Below are 23,100 nucleotides of genomic sequence, written 5' to 3'. Positions count from 1 at the left end.
TGTTAACACAAATTCATTCTCTGAAACGCAAGACATAACAATGTTACGCATTGCGTCTACTGACAATTGAAACACATAAATATAAACTAAAAAAACAAACAAAATAAGAACAAGAGACCATTTATCACGCGTTCCATGCGTAGAAAAAATGTGCACGTTGACCTGGAAAGATAGTAATGTGTGTATCGCGTACGTCGAGCCAGTGTGATTCTTCCTTTACACACGCATAAAACGCTACACTTCTTATTGGAAAAACTTCTACATGCAATTTATTTTGTAGAGGTCTCGGGCCCCCTGCCCACCCTCTCTTGGTGCACAGTCTGTTAACCTTTTCCTTGGTTTGCCTCTGTGTCGCTTCCTATGGTGCACTCACGTCCTCTTGCAATATGCCATTATTTAAACATGTCCAGCCTACCGCAACCGTTGGAATCTACGTAATCGAAAATTGTCTCGAGCTCGACAAGATTTTATTCATTGCTATCCTTACAATACGAGTTGTTTCTTTTTGTTTGGTGTTTTTCTGACATGCTTTATGATGTTGGCTTTATTTATATCCAACATGTTTAGCATCCGATATTTAAACGAGACATTTAAAAACTCAGTGGTAGGTACGAGTGTGAACATATGCCACAAAAGTGGCAAAACAAAATACCGGTTTTGCATTTAATTTGGTTTTCAAATAGTTTAGTTTTCTGTCTGTCTTCTCCGTTGAACGAAAGACTATGAAACGTTGTTGGTAGTCTCGTAGAGTTTTTAAGTTAATTAAGTAAATACCCATTGATTTGTGTCACACTTGTAACGATCATTTTCCATACTCATAATGCAGTATAAGCGAGCTTACATCCACGTGCTATTTTTTCTTGCGTCATTTGCAGCTATCCTGTGTGGTAAGTGGTAAATTTAAAAAATATATATCTGGTTTGTTTATACTTTAAGTACGCACCTACACTTTATTATGTATACTAGTCCCAGTAAAAGGTTATACGTGATGTCATAGTTCTAGTATCTTCTGTCGCTTTCGTTTTTATACAACATGTGTGAGAAGGAAGAGGACGATCGTCCACGAGGTACGTACGAGCTCTTGCTGGGACTAGTTTAGCAGCATAAGAGGTGGCAATATCTCCCAACTAACCAATAATTTGGTAACAAATAATAAGGAGACTTTCCTTTTTTACATAAATATTAGGAGTTCGGATACTGTATTGGCAAGCTGTGTATTTTTAAAAACTTCTGATTAAGAAATCAGCTGCTTGGCTACTTGCTATTTAATTCAAAGATGGACATTGGGCAATCATTTTAATCTACAGGAAAGGAAAAAAATGCCTTGAATGATTTACACCCTCCCCTTTTTGTTTCTTGAAATCATTAGCTAAAAATATGAATTATTCTCTATACTTGGAGGTTGGTAATTTCGCTAATCGTGCATGACGTTTATCAAAATGACGGTGACAGTTTTATCAGTATTTCAAATCCACAAATTTCTTTTTCGCAGAGTTACACGGTCACTTAAACCTACTCTACGTATTTTAATAATACTTTTTTATCTTCAATTTGTTAAATTTTAAGTTTTTCTTTTAAATATTCAATTATATCAATATTAAATTTATTTAAAAAAATTAAACAGTTTATTTGTAAACAAGTTCTGCTGTGTAATCATTATTACGCGTGGCAGCTATTCTTTCTCGCCTTCTGAAAAAACAATTTATTTATTTTATATTATAGAAACAAACAGTACATGATTTACAGAGGTGAAACAATATACAGGAATAAGATACTTCATGTTGGGTACCTATGATATGTTTCCTTGTAATGTCTACTAGGTGGTATGTTTATTCCTTAATTGCCAGGTGACGTGTGTAGTATATAGGTGTGTGTGTGTGACGTGTGTTATGTATGTGTGAGTGTTTGCGAGTGTGTGTCTGTATATATGCGTATTGAACAGTTTAAATTATTGATATAATACCACGTTTGAATTTGGTCAGTGAATCCGAAAAAATATCAATTTCTATAAAATTTCATAAAAAAAATAACGTAGAAGAAGCGCAATGGTAATGAATCCAATGGCTCCTGTATTATGCGGGCAATCCGAAATTCATTAAAAATACCCTCGTCCGACCAGTAAATGCAACAACAGCTACAGAACAAAAACGATAATATTTAAAAAAATCTTAATATACCGGTTCTGACTTACCAAGGCGCCAAGGAGTCAATAAGCCAAGGCGCTGATAATACAGGGTTTTCCAATGAGAGGTGTTATTTTGAATAGCCCGCTATTTCGGTAGATGTTACTTTTAAAGCTGTCATTTTTTGACAAGTAGAAACTACGCCATTAATAAAAATGGAACGATACACGCTTCAACAACGCATTAAAATTCACTTGAGTGAATCAAATGCAAATCATCTTGAGTGATGAGGCCCATTTACACCTCAGTGGTTTCGTCAACAAGCAACATTGTCGCATCTGGGGCTCGGAAAACCCAAGAATTATTGTTGAAAAGCCTCTCTATCCTCAACGCGTGACTGTTTGGTGCGGTTTATGGTCCGGCGGAGTCATTGGACCTTATTTTTTCGAAAATGAGGCTGGAGCAACAGTTACGGTGAATGGATTGCGCTATCGAGAGATGATTAATGATTTTCATGGCCTAAATTGGATGGTATTGATCTGGACAACGTTTATTTTCAACAAGACGGCGCTACGTGCCACGCAAGCAACAAAACCATTGATCTTTTACGATCGAATATCAAAATAACACCTCTTATTGGAAAACCCTGTACATAACACCTAACATAGCGTCCTTGAGGTTTTTGCTAGCACCAGGCACCGTTTGTCCACATTTTTCTTTTGAGAGTGGTTAGAGTTCACTGTGATGATAAGGTATGATTCATGATCCATCTCCCTTGTATATGTTGAGTATAGTAATATATGTGTCTATTATTTTTTTTACTGTTCGGCCCTGATTTAGCTACGACGATTCCGGGTCATGCTGATTATTAAGTCTTATATTGTTTTCCAGAACCATGTAAAACACCATACCAGGGTTCAGGGACTTGCATGAGAATAAGGGAATGCAGCGAGATGGTGGCATATCTCAAGACAAGGCCAGTCCCGTTTTCTGAAGTGGTTCAAAATTACATTCAAAATTCAGTGTGTTCGATAATGAAGGATGGGAAAAAAACGGTAATTCAATTTTAATATTTATAAAAAAAAATATTTATTAATTTAAAAACATTTAAAACGTTTAAAAGGTATCTAATTTTATTGATCACTAAAGAAACGCAAAGAAAACTAATAGTCGTAAAAATCCAATGCAGTCTCATATTTTCGAGTTCATAATAATGCGTTATTATGGCCTCCGTGGCCGAGGGGTAAGGCTCTCGACTAGTAAGCAGGAGGTCGCGAGTTCAAACCCCAGAGTGTGCAAGTAAATTTTATTTGATTAATTTTAGTTAATTCACAAATTGTTCATTTAAAAATTCCAGAGTGAAAGACACTTACCTTAAATAGCTTTGGCCGATTTGGTGACCAGATCTGAATAGCCAGGTACTTCCCCACCTTCCTCTCTCACATCTCCTTCCCCTTCCCACTACCTTCAGTTTCTCAATATACCCTAATTGGTAATGCCATAGTCTCACTGGCTCTTTACTGTTTGGAGCAGTTGGGCCTTTTGTGAGGTTTCACGTAATTTTTTAATTTGGTTTTTATTAAATTCATTACCATCAAATCTTTTATTCATTATATTAAATAACATGTTATTAAATAATGTGCTATTAAACTTGCGGCGTGAATTGGACAAAAATTTAAAAAAAAGTTGTTTAATAACATTATGCCTTATGCACGTGTAGATAAATACTAATCCAACAAATCAATATTTGTATTGCGCAAACAATGAAAACAAAATGTAATTTTTTTTGGTTCTTCTTTGGGGGGTTATCATTATATACATATAACATTTTTTAATGTATGAACTAGATAAAAAAGTGAAGTGACGGTTTTTTGCAGTTTCCCCAAATAAAAGGAATGTGTTTTCTATAATTTTTGCAGTTTCCCTAAATAAAAGGAGTGTGTTTTCTACAATTTTTGCAGTTTCTCTAAATAAAAGGAGTGTGTTTTCTACATTTTTTGCAGTTTCCCTAAATAAAAGGAGTGTGTTTTCTACATTTTTTGCAGTTTCCCTAAATAAAGGGAGTGTGTTTTACACATTTTTTGCAGTTTACCTAAGTAAAAGGAGTGTGTTTTACACATTTTTTGCAGTTTCCCTAAATAAAAGGAGTTTGTTTTCTAGAATTTTTGCAGTTTCCCTAAATAAAAGTAGTATGTTTTCTTCAACCTTTGCAGATTCCCTAAATAAAAGGAGTGTGTTTTCTACATTTTTTGATGTTTGGAGTAAACATTTAAAACTTTTTTAGTTTTAATTGAGATTAAATTATTTTTAGTTAAAATATTCCATTTCATAAACATTAAAGTGTATTTCAAATACAAAAATGTGAAATGCAAATTATCTGGTTTCCAAAAATAGTATTTCTTTTAAAAAAATATTATAAAAGAAGAAATATATAAAGCGCATTGAAAATATCTTGGAAATATTCAGATATTCTATGAAAAAGATAATACAATAGATAAACCAAACCTCTTTGATTTTATAAAAAATGTATTGATCTTTTCATGAACATTTTATGGCCGTAAAATGTCAGTTTCTATTAATAAGATTTTATATACACGGTTGTTTATTAATTATATTAAATGTCCGCCACATAAATGAGTACCTAATGCTGATTTGTTTATCTTTGGTTTCTATAAATCTTCTTATATTTACTTACTAACTTGCTTGAATTATATTTCCCATTTCTTACAATAACTTAAACATTGTATCTCACTCTAAAATATATACCAAAATTATACACATGTAATTGCAAAAACGAAAATCATAAAATATTTTAGTTAAATTATTGTAAATTGTGTTTTAGGTATGCTGTCCGATGAAATTGATTCCTTTTGGAGATGATGAAGACAGTTCGGTTCCTGGTGGAGTCGAAGACGATTCTCCAAATTTCGAATACGATAACTAGAACATCGAAGAATTGTCCTAATTAACAAAAAAACATTTTTTTAATGTTCATATCAATTAGAAGTTAACGTATTCTCAATAAATGTAATTTTTCTTATCATAACTGTATTTGTTTCTATTTGTATTTCTTCGACATAAACAATAAGTTAACGTCGAATAGTACTTATTATATTTGTTGTTGTATACTCATTTAAAAAAATATATATTTTGCTACCGATTATACTACCGGTTAAGTGTACAATGAATTTGAAAAGAGGCATATACACTTTAGAATGTAATGAATGCGACGCACAATATATTGGAATGACAGAAACTGTTAAATTGTGATCAGGAAATATGAACTGTGTAAAGAATAACAATATTTCTGAGTTTACCAATCAATTGTTGGAAACAGGTCATAGCTTTAAAACGCAACGTTAAAACGTATTGACATTAATTATAAATACCCCCTCCAAATTTAAAATGATTTATTACCGGTTAAACCAATTTACTGATAAAAATAATTGTGTCAATAGATTTCATATTCTGTGGGGGTATTTTGAAGTCTGTTTTCCCCACATTAATGTTATCTTAATTGTTTAATAATGATGTAGCAGTTATTAATTTATTTAAATGTGTTATATTGTTTAATTATAATGATTAATATTCATGTTTTAAATTGTCCGCCTTAGAAACATAAAAAAGAAACAAAAAATAAGATCTAAAATGATTATAGTAAACAACATAATAGCATCCTGTACATCACCACTGCTAAACCATTTTGCCTTATTTGGACTCCTCCCACTCTCCACCCTCAAACTCTTCATTCTCCAACTTTCCATCCCCACTAATACCACATAAAAATATCTAATAATTTATGTAATTCAGTGACGACATAAAACTCTAAAATAAAGTCGTAATCTTAACGACCTAAATGAATAATTTGCCCACAAAAATAAGAGGTATTGGATAGACCCACATTCGAATTTGCCATAAGAGGTATTGGATAGACCCAAAATCGAATTTGCCATAAGAGGTATTGGACAGACCTACAGTGGAATTTGCCATAAGAGGTATTGGATAGACCTACTGTAAAATTTGCCATAAGAGGTATTGAATAGACCTACAGTCGAATGTGCTATAGCAGACCTACAAAAGGATCATTTTGAAGGGAATATTTTAATTAATTCTGATGAATATTATTGTCATATTACTAAAGTTTCAGTTGTCTTAGGCTGATTATTAAATTATTCTTTGTCTAAAATATGAAACCTGGCGCGTACCGCTAATGTTATGGTTGAAAAAAGTTTTTAAAAATTTAAGCAAAATATTTGAATTTAAGGAACTGTTTTTATTAATCTTAATAATAAATAACTTACATCCGTGGATATCTGACCATTCTGTCTGAAAAAAAATTATTATAGTTACGAATTCGTTGGAATTAATTAAAATTTGAGCCTCAGTCAAACCACCGATAAAGGTGTTGACGTTTTTAAGTTAGTTTTAAGTTTTTTTTAAGAACGCTTCTTCTATAAGGAATCTGTAGCGAAATATTAAGAAAAATAAAGAACAAAATCTATGTGTTTCATTACTAATCTTTATTTCAGTTCTTGTGCTTTCTCCCGTCACCTTCATCATCCTATTAAGGGAACAGTTCAACGAATAAAGCTTTCAAAATGCAGAGTTTATTTTAGAGAACTGTTAAAGACTCCTTTCATTATAAGAAACTAAAATAATTCAAGAGTAAGAAGTCAAGCGAAGCATGTGACTATAAACGATTTTCATCAGCTTTTAATTGTATTTACTTGTGGAACCAGTAAAGAACTACTTTATTTGGGTCTATGATATGATACTCGTTAGAACATGGATGCGCAATAAAACAATATGACGCCGAAAAAAATCCTTAATTGAGCTGTTCTGGTGTAGACCATGTAAGTGATATTTTTGCAAAACTGATTTTTTTTCGTGTTATTTATTTATTTATTTGAGGAAAATAAACAGTCTTAGTAATACAATATACATAAGAGGATAACAAAAAAACAGACCAATTATTAATGTTCACAGATATTATATTCAGAAACATAAAACTAACCTGTAAACGATAAACTTATAATAATAATAATGTTTTCCGACAACTGGAGATTCTTTCGCTGAAGATCATTTTTATGGTGGTAGCACTGTTTTAACGGACGAATTTCGCTGTGTAATCAATGGTATCTGACACATTGTTTCAAGTAAAGAATGGTAAGTGATGCGCGATGGCGGACGGCCAACACATACCACGTTCGGTGTCATCACAATTAACGGATGCAGTGATTGCAAACATTTTAAATTCCATGGATTCTTTGACAATGTAGCAGATCCCACGTTTTTTGCCTAAAGAAATGATGCATAATCTTGATGGTGAAGATTTTCCACAGTAAGATTTTTAACATGTTCCACTTGAAGCATGTTAAATTTTTTTACAGGCTACAACTTTGATTGGTTTAAAAGGCTTTTGATGGTATCTAAATGCGCATGCCATTGTTTACCTGAAAATGTTGTCATATCATGGCATGTCATGTTATCACTCTGATACATCTTCTGATTCACGGGGATCCAGATAAGTAAAGGTGTAAGAAAAATTATATTACTTTTGAAGTAACGTTAATTTCACTTATGTATATTATAAACTTTTTAGTACTCATTTTTAAGCTTTAAAAATGAAAAACTACTGTTAATTTTTAAAGAATCTTGTTATTTTTAAGAGACCAAAAATCTTCAAAATGCAATATCTCAAAACTTTTTTTATCAGTTAATATAGTCTGCACCCGAGCAGCTCGATTTACGTTTTACTTTTCAAAAAACTAGTGAACAGGTCAATTTAATAAAGTTATATGTTTATCATAGAGCTTAATCTATTGTGATGTGTTGTTAGCAATTTCATAATATTGGTTTAGTCAAATTTACACTTCATTTAATTTTTTTAAAACATATAAAAACTCTCCTTTATTATCCCCTGTATTTGTAATCGAAGATAATCTATATTTACCAATATATTAGTGGGTAAGTACCTTCTTGTAAATTCCTACTTTGGCTTTGTGCTGTATGTATATATCAATGTCTGTTTCCTTTTTTGTTTCATTTACTTAACCTCCCTTTTTCTATTTTTGTTGTGTTTTGTATATGAAACTTATAATTTTGATATTTATTTATTTATTGCATCTCACTGTACATAAAACACTTTTTATCAACCTCACTAGGACTAAGCCTTTATCGAGGTTAACAATTTACATTTGAGTTAAGCAAACATAAGAGTAATCACAAACATAAAGTAATATAAATAATAAAATAATAAAATAAAATATAAAATCATACAAAAACAAAATATTTCAAAATTAAAGAAAAAATAAGTATTGGATGTGGTAATTTGACTGCATATTGTAATAATATTTGAACCATAACTAATCATTAATCATTATTCATATTAAAATACCAATTAACTCCCACCTATGCGTTGTAAGTTCCTATCGTCAAACAAAGAGTTTTGTAAGTCGTCGGAATTGCTGTAGCAAGAAATAATAAATAAAAATAATCAGTTTTGAGGATATTCGTTTTTCGGTATTTTTAATGATAACAATATGAAAAGTAAATGTGTAGGTAACATAGTATGTGAATTTTTCCAATTTTGTGAAACTGTTCAAGGTAAGCTGAAAAAATCATGATTTTTTAAGACTTCCCCCCCTTCACCCCGGATTACGGTGAGTACCTCCGAAATTGAATATTTTTTTACAAAGCAAAAATGTTTCATAATGTTCGAACAGCAAAATTTTAGTGACAACACTGCAAGAGATAAAGTATTGTATCTCTAATTTTGGTGAAAATGTTTTTTTGGGGTTCTGATACTGTAAAACCACTGTCCCAAAGATATAAATATGTATTACATACTCTAGGCATCTCCCTTACCAATATAATTTATTTTTATGAAAAATGAAAGTCCATTCCAAAATATCGTATTTACGTACAATACAGATTCTATAATATGGAGCTAAACACTTATTTTATATGAAGCAGATAATTTGTGATGTGAAATTATAATTTAAAATAAAATGTTAACTTAGTAAACACCACTTCTATTTATTTAAAATTATTATTTTTTTTTTAAAAAGAAAGACAAACATTCCCGGGTTACGAATAACCTGACAATATTTGAAATTCTCCTACTACCACCACAGTAAACGGAAAATGTTGCTTGTGTTGTGATGGAGGACTTAGCCAGCCGAGGAATTGAACCCACTACGCCTGGGCGGGACCCAAACGCGATGTCAACTCGGCAACCGACCTGTCTTGCTACAACTGATGTCAACCGGGTTTTGCTACAACCTACAATTAATGAATGGCCAACTCATCAACAATCAAACCAACCTAAATAGAAGCCTAAAGACAACCTAGATTGAACCTTCTTCCACGAGGACTGGCTAAAATGAGTGAACCTCGCTAAAAATTAAGCCAATTACTAATTCGAAGGTAGCAAGATTTATTTCACATATTAACTGCTGTAATTTTTTGCAGTCATCAAAAGTTGATTGATCGGTCGGTAGCTGAGTTGACGGCGCGTTTGGGTCCCACCAAAGCGTAGTGTGTTCAATTCCTCGGCTGGATAAGTCCACCATCACAAAAAAAACACAAAATTTTCCGATAACTGTGGTGGTAGTAGGAGATTTTCAAATATTGCCAGGTTATTCGTAACCGGGGAATATTTGTCTTTATATTTAAAAAAATAATGCATTGTTATCGACAAATGTAGAATTTTAGCCCCATCGGGTGTCGGGAAAAAGGTTAATTTGCACTTTCAAGATTCCATTCATTCATTTATTTATTCACTCACTCAAGAAAACAAAATTCTAATTACTTACAAACAAATAAACGAAGATTTATTTTTAAATTCACACTACATAAAAATAATGAATATTTTTTATGGAATTTTCCTTGACAAATGAATACTGCGTCATATTACAAATTGTGTAGTTTTTATGGAGCAGCACAATAATAAAATAAACAAAAATCAATAGCTTTGTTGGAAACAGGTTTTACATGTATGGCCGATACGAAAGATTAACACATATATTCAAATAGTGCAGAGCCAGAACAGATGTATTATAATATAGCACGAAACCGATTAAAGACATACTTTACTCCAATACATGTGCTACAACAGGAATTTTTTAACCGGTTCTTTTGATTTCAAGGTTTTACCAAAAATATAATGCCTGCTCTACACTCATGGAAAAACATTTCAGCGAGAGTTTTTCTTCGAGTACTTATACTTGTAGAGTGGTAGACACCTAAGTACTCAGTAACGCCCGAAAGGGTGCTTTAAATGGATTTGTACGTATTATAACATCTCTTCTCCAACTACATCCCTTCCCCACTTATGTCAGTCTCACAATCTTCCCCGATTGGGGATTCCATAGTCTCACTGGCTCCGTACAATCCGGAGAAGTTGGGACTGGATGAAAAAAAACTTTTTTTAAATTGTTAACAATGAGTTTATTTTCTGTAAAAATTACATTTGTCTGGCGCTTAAACAATATTTGGTTGGACAAATGAGTTTATTTTCTATAGAAATAACATTTGTCGGGTATACATTGTATGATTGGACAAAAAAGTTTAACGCAGAAATTGAAATATGTATCGTAATCTGCGGTAGGTATGTTTTCATATTCGTTATTATTAATACCCCCTTAAATGTGGCATTTATTGATTCACTTCCAAAACATAGAGTGTTTCATTTCTTAACATTAATTTCTTTTTATTCACCTTAATATGATGAAAATTTGTGTAAAAAATATATATAATACATACTCCTACGTACATAATTTAAATAAAATTGTAATAATTAGGCATTTAAAAAAAATTATGTTTGTAAAAACGTTTACAACATTTTTCATTAACAGTACTGTATAGGTTATCAGAAAAAAAATATTTAAGAAGGTTCATTTCGCCTTTTCAACTATTTTTAACAATATGTACTGAAGTTTTTAAGTCAAAACTTACAGTTTACTTCAAATTATATTTTTAATTCCTAAAAACCTCTCCTTTTTCGACACACTGCTCCGTGTTCAGAAAAATTCCTTGGAAATCTAGTACATGGTGCCTGTATAGTGACAAAATAAAGCGTGGTCAGTGGTCGTGTAGGAAAATAACTATAAACTGATTCTATTGTTTATTTATTGGCCAATTTTAAAAACAGTATTTTTTGCAATATCGTTTTTTTCAGGACGGAAAATTAATAATTCATTTTTTAAACGTTGCGCTGTAATGAGCGGTTAATGCAACTGAGCTTATATATATTAGGACAGCATTAACGACACCAATTAGGCATGCACTCCACTGTATAATACAACCTTGACTTCATCGTTCAATAATTCGAAAGTGAATTTTTAGTGCGATGTCCGATGTGAAAACGGCGAGTGGAGACCATCGCGTCAAATACACTCCCACACTCGTGCTACACGCTGATAGTGTGGGGCAGGCATATCAGATGATGCGCATGAGAATTGGTTTTCCCAGAGCCTAACAGTATAACATCAAACTCTTGGTCGATAACATCACTAAAACTAATAATTTTTTATGCTCTCAATATCTAAAATGACTTATCGCCTCTGTGGTGCGATTTTCGCCCTTGCGATTATTACCGCCCCTGCACTGAGCGGTGAGTTCGACAATTATTTTAATAAGTTTGGTAATCAAACATCAACTCTTCATGTTTTAATCTATCCTTAGTTGTACAAAATATGTATTTAAATCTTGCGTATCCTAAAGCCGCTAAAGCGGGAATTTCTCCTAGTTGAACAGACAAAGCATATTTCAAATTAATATAAAAACCTGTACAAATTAAATGAATTTGGTTATTTACATATTACCTAGATTAAGCCCATTAGAGGTACCCAGGCTCTGTCTGTTTCATATAACTTTTGTTTCAGGTTAAAGGCTAAAGCGAAGGATATTTTCTTAAAATTAAAGATTGGAGATGGATTTTGCTCGCTCGCTTATTTTATTTTTTTATAAATATTAGAAAAAATCGAGTTCAAATAAACCATTGTGTTGTTGTTGTACGAGTCGTGGGTGAAATTTCAGTAAAGCCATAATGATCTCCTTCGTGAAGACTTATTATTTCAAATATGTCTATATTTCTTCCAACTATCCATTTCCGCTTATGTTTGTTAGATTTGTCAAGACCTCAAACATCACATACCGATGTCATCGCTTCACAACCAGTTCATAACTTACAATAATAAACTGCATACTGAGTTTTTAAGCTATAAAGCTTAAAAGTTTTTTTGAATTAGTATAAAGAGATAGTCTTAGTAGAAGAAGTCTATTGAGAAAGAAAACTTTTTATTTTTCTGGTTGTATCGCGTTCATTCTTTTTTCGTCTGATACAAGTGCATTGTAGAAAAGTGAAATCTGATATTAAAATTAGCGTCTTCATAGCTAGAAATAGGCTAGACGTAAATGATCTTCAGCTAGACAAGTGGACTCGTAGTTTTTCAACAATAATCGATCCTGGTCCAATTCTTCCGTATTGAGAAAAGGTTTCCAGTTTATGATATTATAAGTATAATTCATTAAGTTTACTTTTTAGATAAACTAGGTGATTCCTGCGTAACACCCCTCGGGAGTCCGGGAATCTGCAAGTTTATAAGGACTTGTAATGAAAAGATGGCTTATCTGAGAAAATTGAACACCCCTTGGACGGAATCTGTTCAAAAGTTTATCCTAACCTCAAAATGTAAGATCGATCCGGCAACTGGGCGATTTCCGGTAAATATTATTTTATTTTACTTCTGTATTCTTAGTGATAATAAACCGTTTTATAAGAAAGGCCTTCGTTATCTGCCATTGTTTTATAAACAGATGGTGATCCCGTTTTATATCACATTATCAGCAGACTATCATCTTTCAGCTTTCGTGTGCTTTTCAGGATCTCTGACGTGGAGACAACTTTATTTATATCGTTTGTACCTCTTTTAATAGTATCACTTCTTCACGCGGGGATCATCCAAAACATCTCAAACTCTCCAATCCTAAGATGACAAGCCTGCTTTAGTCTCACAAGACACGGAGCTAAACCACATGCTTCAGACAATTTTCAGTTGGGTGCTTTTGGTTGTTTATTTACTCGATGGTCTCTTTTGGTTCATGGCTTGTATTTTTCCCGATCGAAAGGTACATACAAGCATCTTGGCACTTAGATTGCAGCCAAGATATTTAAACTCAATTTCTTTGTAAGTCTCTAAAATACTGGTCTATTCTTATTCCTTTGGTTACAGCTTTTTATTATTCTATTCTTTTATTCTTTCTCCATTTTACACAAATCATCTGATGAATCAAAACATATTAACACTTGATTCGTTCGATACCACCAAGCCCACCAACTAAAGATTATTAAATTACCAACAACCCTAGAATATTGACGGCCGGCATAGTCCAGTGGTAACGCATTGGACTGCCATTCCGAAGATCGCGGGTTCGAACCCGGCGTGCGCAAATAAATTTTATTTGATTAATTTGTGTTATTTCACAATTAATTAATTAAAATAATATATAGTATATTTGCGGCACGTTCCAGAGTGGAAGATACTACCAGTATCCCTGGTGTAAGACCACCATTCAGAATTGAAACGTTGCTCCAAATGGCTTTAGCCGTGTTTAGTGACTAGATCTGAATAGCCAGGTACTTCCCCACCTTCCTCCTTCCCTTCCCCACTTGCCTTCAGCCTCACAACATCCCCCAATTGGGGATGCCATAGTCTCACTGGCTCCAGACGGGAGCAGTTGGGACTCTTGTGAGGTATTCACTATAAAAAAAAATTAAAAAAAAAAAAAAATTTGACGCTTTAAAGAAATACCAATCAAATTTAAATTCCACGCAGTCATTATCCACAGATTTCAAATAAAATCATATCATTCACAAAATCATAAATTGTTTGTTATAGATTTGCTGTCCGGAAAAATTTGTTCCATTTGAAGATTGGGAAGAGTTCGTAAATTATGACGACTACGAGGAATCAATTGATTATCAAAGGGATGTAATTGATGACTCCAGTGTGCCGGCTGTGTCCAGTCTGCCCATTGCACTCAGAACATTAAAGCCACTTAAGGGCGACCAAGAAAGTTATGGGATTGTAATTGTTCCAATTGGTTCTAAGAGTCTATCATCTCTTCCCTGCCTCCCTGCAAAATTTGACCCTTAGCTGACACCTTTTATGAGCTAAAATGCAAGGGCACTTAAGAAAAAAGTTGTAAGTTCCTCCTGCCCTAAAATGAGTTCTGTAACTCATCGGGATTGCTCTAGCAAGAAAAAAAAAACTTTTTAAAATATATAAACACTGTGGCTAAGTAATTTACTTGTAATTGTAGTTAGAATTTACATATTTAAACTGCTGTGAAAAGTTTCAAACTTAAAGTAACAAACAATAGTTCGACCATTTATTTTACCAAATTATTATAAGCAATAATTTTTAGCCTGAAATACATTTTAAATTTTAAAAAATCTTCAGAGAAAAAATAAATGGCGCAGATGGGGTATTTATTTTTCTTACAATAATTATTGCTTATTATAATTTTTTATCTTTTGTGCTTTGAATCTTGTCTTGTAAACACTTTACAATTTATTTTACGTTAGTTTGGCCTGACTATAAATATAACTTTTGCAATTCTATTATCCGTTTATGGATACGACCTTTTTTGTTGTATTCTGGAAGTTTCACCAAAATACAACAAAATACCCATTATTTAATATAATCTTTAAATAAAACATGCTTACTCATTAATTAGGCTTGAAATCTTCCTAGTAATACGAAAAATTGTAATGATGATTAAATACATTGTGAAGAGAGATAATATAGTATAATTTTTTTTAACAACTTTGTTTTTATATACTTCAGAAACAATTTTCAAAATATCTGACCTTCTTCTGCTTTCTGCATTCTACATTTTATTTAATATCAAATCTCCAATTTTGTACTCTTTATGCACCGTTTCCTAAGGTGATAATGGAACTGGCTTGAGGTGTTCAGTAAACTTGCTGTTTGTTTTTCTACTATTCATGCACCGTTACCTAACAAGGTTATAATGCCACTGGCTTGAGGTATTCAGTAAACTTGCTGTTTGTTTTTCTACTCCCCATGCACTGCTTTCTAACAAGGTGATACTGCCACTGGCTTGAGGTGTTCAGTAAACTTGCTGTTTGTTGGTCTACTCCTCATGCACCGTTTCCTAACACGGCGATAATGCCACTGTCTTGAGGTGTTCAGTAAACTTGATGTTTGTTTTTCTACTCCTCATGCACTGTTTCCTAACAAGGTGATACTGCCACTGTCTTGAGGTATTCAATAAACTTGTTGTTTGTTTTTCTACTTCTCATGCACCGTTTTCCAACAAGGTGATAATGCCACTGGCTTGTGGTGTTCAGTAAACTTCCTGTTTGTTGTTTTTAAAATAATTATTTGATTTAATGATATTCTTATGTAGCACTAATTATTTATAAATCTTGCAATAAAACAATCTTCAAAAAGTATGGTTTAGAAATGTGGAATATTGATTGCAATTCAAAAATTAATAGCGATTAGTGTATTTAGTTATTTACTAAGGACGGGTTGTTTCGGAGAATTTGAACAATTCATCAAATTTCAACGTTCATTTCCGGGTTCTGTGAAAGACTTATTCAAGTTCTGTTTTATATCATTGTAGGCTAGTTGCTTGAAAAAACTGAAATAAAAACAGAACTTGAAAAAATCTTTCACAGAACTTGAAAATGAACGTTGAAATTTGATGAATTGTTCAGATTCTCCGAAACAACCCGTCCTTAGTAAATAGAGTGGTGGTCGAGGGGTAAGTCCTTCGACTAGCAAGCTGGAGGTCGCGGGTTAAAATCCCGGCGTGCGAAAGTTAATTTTATTTTATTAATTTGTGTATTTCACAATTTACTATAATAATAAGTGGAAGATTCTCCCAGTATCGCCCTGGTGTAAGACCACCATTCAGAATTGAAACGTAGCTTGAAATGGGTTTGGCCGTGTTTGGTGAATAGCCAGGTACTTCCCTACCTCCTCCTCCCCACTACCTTCAACCCCACAACATACCCCAATTGGTGATGCCATAGTCTCACTGGCTCCAGACGGATAGGAGCAGTTGGGACTCTTTTGCGGTTTCACATTAAAAATCTGCCTTTTGGTTGAGTTTCCCTTCTCAGCCTTCACAAAGCTCCAGAAACTCACAATTAAAAATAAGTGTAATTATTTTATTTCATTATTATTTTGGACTTACCATAATTCAGGTTCGTGTAATTGATCATACAAACAACCTTAATCCATAAAATGAACAAAAGATTACTTGGAGGTATATAGACCGGTCAGTGGTTGAGTGGGCATAGCGCTTGGGTCTCACCCGAGCGTCGCGTGTTCGATTCCTCGGCTGGCTAAGTCCTCCATCACAACACAAGCAACATTTTCGGCTTTCTGTGGTGGTAGTAGGAGATTTTCAAACATTGTTGGGTTATTCGTAACCTGGGAATGTTTGTCTTTCTTTTAAAAAATAAAAAAAAGGTAATGCAGCAAATAGCGTACCTATAGTATCCTTTGTACTAGGAATTCTTAATGGTATTGGTATTTTACTTAATGCTCGAAGTAACTTCGCATCATCAGCACGCCATAGGCAACACAAGTTTCTAAAGATTATTATTTTTCTCATATATATGTTAAGAGGAACGGCTAAGCGGCCTTTTAAAAAAAAAACTTAAATTTGTATTTGAGGCCAAAATACTAATACAAACTGAATAATTATTTTTTTAATCCCAAGACATAGCAAGTATCTTGTGTTTTAAATTATATAAACAAATCGAAATGTCCTGATTTTAGAATAAACTTTGACAATTTTTTGTGTGATAGTGGTAATTATAAAAAAAATGAACTTACCAAGTAAATATAATGGAATATTAAACAGAGAAATAAGAAAAAGTGTTTTTGGGTGGAAATATTAAATATGTATCTATTTATTTTACGCCTTTTAAGGCTTTTACATACATATATAACAATATTTAAGAAATTATACTCGTAAATAGTGCAGGAAATGACTGTTTAAAACACATATAATAAAAAAATATTATTGAATTTGATCGACACAGTATGTAGGTACAAAATATAAATATAAAAAATCCAAAATATTTTTTTTCTTTCAGCCACAAAATACTGTTAACGTGTACAATACTGTAATACTGTCAATTTAAATAGCTTTATCAAAATATTTCCGTATTTGCTGAAAACAACTTCAATAAGGTATGCTTATTTAATGAAATTGATGTACTAAATATATCAACAACATCGGAATATTTGTTTCCTAGCTGTTGAATCCGTCGCATAGGAGTGTATTATTGGGACGTTGATATAGAATTGCTACAATAATATGGTAGGTACTGCCTTGTAACCGACCTGCTTGGAGTATGAAAAGAGATTACATATAATAAATCAGGGGTATCAAACATTTAATGATTTTATACAAACAGGTTAAATCGGAAATGATATACGAGTATATACCTACGACAAGTTGTGTTTAAAAGTATATCGGTCGTTTGTAATTAAAATTAATAAGCCTCATAATTTAATAATTCACATTTTTATTGTATATTTCATTTTGTTTAAATGGTGCGTGGGTAAAAAATATTTTAAAATAATTATCGATAACTCATAAATAATTGCCAAAGTTGCCTCTAAAGGTTGTACAGAATAGATGTCTTTAATGTATATTTTATGATTTGAAACAAATTAATATGGTGGCACACATAATTCGCTAAACCTTTAGATTTTTTTTTTGAGTTTTTTGTCCTCAAATTCAAAAGTCTTATATGAAAAAACAACCCAGCCGTTCCTCTTAAGTAAATATTCCCATTTATCCAGACTACTTGTAAATACTAATTACCACACGAGAAAAGAAGAATACGTTAATAAGTAACCCTTAATTGTTTAGTAATAATTGATTAAGCGTAAAAAATCTATAAATACGTTCTTAACACCATCCATACACCGGTTTTTTTTACGTCAGGATTTTCCAAATATTGAAAGCCATATGTTAATCTCTGGGTTTCTCTCAGTATATTTGTCGCTTTGTTAAAAATTGGACGTGCTACTCAAAATGATAATGTTCCATAGAAATTATATCAGTATTTTTGCCCTCTTAATCATTCCATCACTGTGCCGTGAGTTCTACATTTTACCCAGCATTATTAATTTATTAATTTTGAAACTGACATTAACATTATATTATTTAATAATTGATAATTACAAAGTTTAGGTTGTTTGCTTCAGTGAAGTGGAATAAACCTTAAGCTTTATTGCTGATCGATTGTACGGCATGATACGTGTACGGTACGATTGTGTTCTGGGTTTGATTGCAAGTCAATGTCTGCACATTGTGTAACTGCGATGCAACTATGAAAGTGCAGTGGGTACCTAGTATTGCATCTGCCGCAGGTGGAAAAGAGTGGAACTCTTGTCAAAGACTTGTGGACCGAATTCTTGCGGAACTCCGTTACTTTAAATCAAAATGTCGCTACGGAAATACTCGCACCTCTTGTTGTTATTTAATATACCTGCGTTTATTTTCCCTCGTACGTTTCTAATATTTTTCTGCACTTCTCTTAGCGACGCAGTAGATTATTTTCTGCTGTAAGAAAATTCAATTTTTCTCTTAAATGAAATGAAAAAAAAAATCCCTGAGGCATCTTGTCAGACCATGGTTGGTTGAATTTTGCATTACGAGGTCCAGAATAAACACAAGCCCAGTGTAAGAATGTGTAAGAATGGTAGGTACTGATTATAATCCCAGTGTAAGAATGGTAGATACTCATTATAATCCCGGTGTAAGAATGGTAGATACTCATTATAATCCCGGTGTAAGAATGGTAGGTACTGATTATAATCCTAGTGTAAGAATGGTAGATACTCATTATAATCCCGGTGTAAGAATGGTAGATACTCATTATAATCCCGGTGTAAGAATGGTAGGTACTGATTATAATCCTAGTGTAAGAATGGTAGATACTCATTATAATCCCAGTGTAAGAATGGTAGATACTCATTATAATCCCGATGTAAGAATGTTAGATACTGATTATAATCCCGGTGTAAGAATGGTAGGTACTGATTATAATCCCGGTGTAAGAATTTTAGATACTCATTATCGCCCTGGTGAAAGACCAAAAGTCAAATTCGAAGAGTTGCCTCTATTTTGGTGAGCAAATCTGAATGGCAAAACGATTCTCAACTTCCCACCTTCTCTTCCAACTTCCTGTACTCTCTGTAGGTACATGCAAAACTTTGTCGGGTCTTTAGAACGGATGAAAATGATAAAAACATGGAGTAAAATGACTAATATTGTGAATATTACTAATTTATTAGGAGTTGTTTCATATAATTTGAACAATTCTTTAAATTTCAACTTTTATTTTCGGGTTTCATGAAAGTCCTATTCAAGTTCTGTTATTATATTGTTATAGGCTAGTTACTTGACAAATCTAAAATAATAAAATAACCTGAAAAAAACTTTCACAGAACTTGAAAATTAACTTTGAAATTTGAAGAATTGTTCAAATTCTCTCATATGACATAACAAAATATTGAAGAAAGTTAAGTGAAGTTAAAACTCAGGAGTAAGTTTTATTGCTGATTGGATTGCACGGGTTTCATATGACGTAGTTAAATATTGAAGAAAGTGAAGGCACAGTAAGAAGGGTTCAAAAGTTTCAGAACAATTTAAATCAGCTCATTCCTCATCATTAACCACTTTAACAATTTTTGGCATTTTATGCCAAGTTTTCAAAAACGTTTTTAGCGATCGATGTGCCAAATTTATAGAATCTAAAATATTAATAACCATAGTAATATATTGAGGAATGGTATTAATTAAGTAATATGGTTAATATATGACACCAATCGCTCGAGTGGTTAAAATCTGTGGGGTACATTCTGTTAGACCATGTGTATGTAGTTACGTTTTATCCATAACTTTACGTACGATGTTATTCTAATGAAGTTAACCTTTGTATTTTAGAAAATTCTCCATGCAGTACTCTTCTGATGTCACCAGGAGAGTGTACAAATATTCGTGATTGCAAAAACACTATGGACTTACCTTCAAACGAAAAGCATACCATGGACCGATAGCGTTCAAAGTTTTATAACTAATTCAAAATGCAATGTAGTGGATATAAATACCGGACGTGACACGGTACCTAATTTTTTTTAAATTTGCTTCACTCCATCTTAATCATTTTATACATCACACTTTTTATTTTACGCCAGCACTGAAAAAGCCCCACACTATAGTAATTTATTACCACAAAACGCAAATATGATTAATTTGATCTCAGTTCTTATTAAATTACTATTACAAAATTACTTTTACTTACAGATCTACTGCCCATACCAATTCAGAGCATTTGACGAAGGTGAAACAAATCCTGAAGCCAACAGTCATCATGTAGAAGGTAGAGAAAATCAAAATCAAATATATAAACTAATGATCTCTAAGAGAATTGGAAATAATTTTCAGGTAATTTATAGTTTCGTCAATCTAAATACCAGAGTACTGGAAACAAGACCTCTAATACCGCTAGGAAAAATAAGTTTAAATTACACCAATTTTCCAATACAAGGTACAGTTGAACACAAAGCGGCTTTGCATTACGAAGATACAAACAAAGGTTATCCCAATAATCAAGCTCAAGACAAAGAGTACACAGATCATACAAGAAATCCAAAACCTACTGAAACTACCGGAAAGGAAAGTCAGAGACGTACAGAAGAAAATAGAAATAGTACAGATGTAATAAAAAATTATGATATTTCACCGCAAAACTATAATAACAACAAAGGATATGGAAATTTGCTGAATTGAAATGTAAAGTACTGTAGAGTAATGTATCAATAAATAAAATAAATAAATAAATAATAAATCATAGAGGTTCTGGTCAAGTGGATAGTTTTGAAGAAACTGACACTGAGAACAATGGTCAAAATATTTTTAATTTACTTCGAAAAATGTGTGGAAAGTTGGAAAAGAATAGATATCAAAGTGGAAATACCGTAAATATTTTTGATTTTCCCTGGATGGTTCTTTTGGTAAAGATACAGTGATGATCCATGTAAGTATGAAATTTAAAAAGATAATCTAAATATAAATATTTTTTACTCTTTCCTTCTCGTATCCACTCATTGCATTAATTTAAGGATTATAACAAATACATGTAACTTCAAAAGCATTATAAGAAATACAGAGTTGGTTATCCAATGAATGTCAGAATAATGACGGAAATTTGATTAATTCTTCGTTTCTTTGTCATTTTAGCCAGTGATCTTACTTACAAATGCGGAGGCAGCATCATCACTTCTTGCTATATCCTGACGGCTGCCAGTTGCCTCAAGTCTTCACTCATTGGAGTCAGGGTTGGTGAACATGATATCAATACAGAAGATGACTGTCAATATATAGGCATTCTCTGGAAGTGTTCTCCAGCCTTTCAGGATTTTCTAATTGATGACCAATTCACTCATCCGTCTTACAAGGGCTCATCTCGTTCCCAACCAGCTAAGAACGATATAAGTCTAATCAAACTTGAAAATGCTATCGAGTTTAAAGGTAGACTAATAAATTTTGTATTTTTAAATGCATTTCAGATATTTGAATTTGTTTTAAAAATAAATTTTAATTTATTTACAATCAAAGTGGAATAATTTTTTTCAGAAAACGCGCAGCCAATATGTTTGCCAATGAATACAAAATTAAAGAATATTAAAATGAATGACAATGTTCTACTTGTGGTGGGCTGGGGAGCTACCGAAAATGGACTCCAAAGAGAAAAACCCAATAAATCTACTATCACCACTTCATCCAAAAGTGATTGCGAAAAATTACTAAACAGGTAATAATAAAAAGCATTAAAAAAGTTTGTGTAATTGCTCAGAATGCCTGTGATACATCATCATGTAGGCAGGTGTAATAAAAGGATTCCTAAATTATGTTCAGTTATTTGGGAGAATACTACTTTAAAGGTGTTCATTGTCCACGGGTAGTTTGAATTGATGCTGTTTTGATCTGAAGCTGTTAAAAAAGTGATAGCATTTCAACTCCCGGATAAAATATAAGTTTTTCTGAATATACCGAGAACACGTGTTATTTTTCTAATAGATATCATGACGCAATACGACAATATCAATATCTCTTTCTGGAACTCTTTCAATTCATTCGTTACAGGCCCGCCGTCCCTTTTTTATCAGGAGAACGAATAATTTGGACCAGATTTTTAATAAATTAACAATTTTTCAAGTAATCTCCGTGCATGCAGATGAAGATAATGTCGTGGAATTTTATCAAGGTCTACACACTGTAAAAACAATTTTCCTCAGGGCCTTCGTCATCTTTGGCGATGCTGTGTTAGTTCATTTCAAGTAAAGGAAGGAGAGGTAGGTCTGGGAAGGAAAAGGTATGGTAGGTGGGTAGGATTTTAGAATGTTTAGATAAAAAAAAAAAAACTAAAAGAACGCGGAGAAAAATGACTAATACTAATATATTAAGAATCTGTTGGTAATTATGGAATTGCAGGCGTGGTTTACCAATAAATACCACCAAAATGCCTTGTGCAGTACACACGCTAACATACTGATATGTTTCTGTTTATTTAAAGTCATATTTTAACTCAGCCATTTTGCATTTCGTTCTTTTTACAAATGTGAAATCGACGTGTTTATTCGGACTTCCCTATTAGCATCTTTCAATATTATGGTACCTAACTGCCCGAAGAAAATTTTAAAAAAGAATTCGCATCGAAATACTGAAGTTTATTTGAAAAAAAATTAAAATCCTTATTTTAAATTTTAAAAAAAAGTTACATAAAAGATGAGTATATTGTTTATAATTAAGTAGTAGTCATTTAACTACCTACCTACCTAGTTTATTAAATGAATAAATAATCAATAAAATCTAATTTCCTCTGTAATCATAAATCTTATGATTACAG

The 23,100-nt window shown here is 32.5% G+C and overlaps 3 long non-coding RNA genes across 3 annotated transcripts; all 3 read left to right on the top strand.

Annotated features, from left to right (window-relative positions):
* Positions 1 to 2,984: 2,984 nt before the first annotated feature.
* LOC149416960 (uncharacterized) lies at positions 2,985 to 5,169 on the top strand. The gene is made up of 2 exons (XR_016303415.1): positions 2,985 to 3,178; positions 4,966 to 5,169. It is a non-coding gene; the product is annotated as an uncharacterized LOC149416960 (long non-coding RNA).
* Positions 5,170 to 11,595: 6,426 nt separating this feature from the next.
* On the top strand, positions 11,596 to 15,682 carry LOC149416959 (uncharacterized). The gene is made up of 3 exons (XR_016303416.1): positions 11,596 to 11,739; positions 12,673 to 12,851; positions 14,027 to 15,682. It is a non-coding gene; the product is annotated as an uncharacterized LOC149416959 (long non-coding RNA).
* A 2,040-nt stretch (positions 15,683 to 17,722) lies between these two features.
* On the top strand, positions 17,723 to 21,570 carry LOC149416958 (uncharacterized). The gene is made up of 3 exons (XR_016303417.1): positions 17,723 to 18,282; positions 20,136 to 21,228; positions 21,432 to 21,570. It is a non-coding gene; the product is annotated as an uncharacterized LOC149416958 (long non-coding RNA).
* Positions 21,571 to 23,100: the final 1,530 nt, after the last annotated feature.

This window comes from Hesperophylax consimilis, chromosome 16, assembly GCF_061612785.1.
Source record: "Hesperophylax consimilis isolate HC1 chromosome 16, BYU_Hcon_1.0, whole genome shotgun sequence".
Classification (NCBI taxonomy): domain Eukaryota; kingdom Metazoa; phylum Arthropoda; class Insecta; order Trichoptera; family Limnephilidae; genus Hesperophylax; species Hesperophylax consimilis.
The sequence above is the reverse complement of the archived record's forward strand: the minus strand, read 5'-3'. Positions and strand labels throughout refer to the sequence as shown.